Here is a 1,278-nt window from a genome sequence, read left to right as displayed (position 1 = left end):
GCTAAAAACACTGAAATTGATAGCTAAAAACGCTGAAATTGATGGCTAAAAACGCTGAAATTGATGGCTAAAAATGCTGAAATTTATAGATAAAAACGCTGAAATTAATAGCTAAAAACACTGAAATTGATAGCTAAAAATGCTGAAATTTATAGCTAAAAATACTGAAATTGATAGCTAAAAATGCTGAAATTGATGGCTAAAAACACTGAAATTGATGGCTAAAAATTGTGAAATTGATAGCTAAAAATGCTAAAATTGATAGCTAAAAACGTTGGAGTTAATGGCTGAAATCACTGAAGCTGATATTGAGCTAAAATATTAGCTAAATGCCAAATTAGGCTAAAAAGTAAAATAAAAAAAATAAAACAGGTAGCATGTAGCTGAAAAAATAGCTAAACTTCAAAATAGCCTAAAAAAGAAAAAAAAGCCTAAATTAGCCAAAACAGCTAGTATATAAACATTAGCCTAACTCCAAAACAGCCCAAAAAACTGTAAAAAAAAATCTTAATTAGCCAACACAGTTAGCACATAGCTGAAATATTAGCTAAACTCTAAAACAGCCTAAAAAATCTTAGTAAATGCCGAAATAGTCCAAAAACTAGCATAATTTTACTTTTTAACATAATTATGAATAATAAAAAGGCAGGAATATTATCCCAGAATAAATCAACTTAAAATAACTTTCAACTTTCTCCATAAAAATATATTTTGTCAAAATTATACAAGTTAAAAATAAGTGCAAGATAACATCGGACCATACAATCAACATTAACAATAAAATATAATGATCTGGAGGGCCGGATCCGGCCCCCGGGCCTTGACTTGTGCCTTAAGGAATCTGTTGCTTTGTGGTAAAGGTGCACAAAGGTCGGTCTTTTTAAACCGAATCTAAAACCTCAACAACTCCTGCTCGTGTGTCACGTCTGATGAATCATCTGCAGAGACAGACAGATGCTAATGTCCCATCCGGCAGAGGCGGAGGACTCTTTTCCACAGTCCCCCGGAGTGTTGGAGGCTCCCTAAATAGACCTCGCACAGGGGTGTGTGGAATGGGACCGCACAGGGTGATGGGTAATGGAGTCATTAATAACACAGACCTCCCTCAAGATGCTTAGATGTTCGTTAGTGAGTCAGGAGGGAGTTAAGAAAAATAGAATGCAATTTGATCCAATGAAAAAAGCAGCGTAAGCTTGTGATGATGATTGTCTTTGTGCCGTCATGGCTCTTCTCTGACGGGTTAATTGTGTTTTTTAGAATGGAGACACGTGGACGCCG

The sequence above is a fragment of the Oryzias melastigma genome, linkage group LG17 (assembly GCF_002922805.2).
Source record: "Oryzias melastigma strain HK-1 linkage group LG17, ASM292280v2, whole genome shotgun sequence".
NCBI classification, from domain to species: Eukaryota; Metazoa; Chordata; class Actinopteri; order Beloniformes; family Adrianichthyidae; genus Oryzias; species Oryzias melastigma.
The sequence above is the reverse complement of the archived record's forward strand: the minus strand, read 5'-3'. Positions refer to the sequence as shown.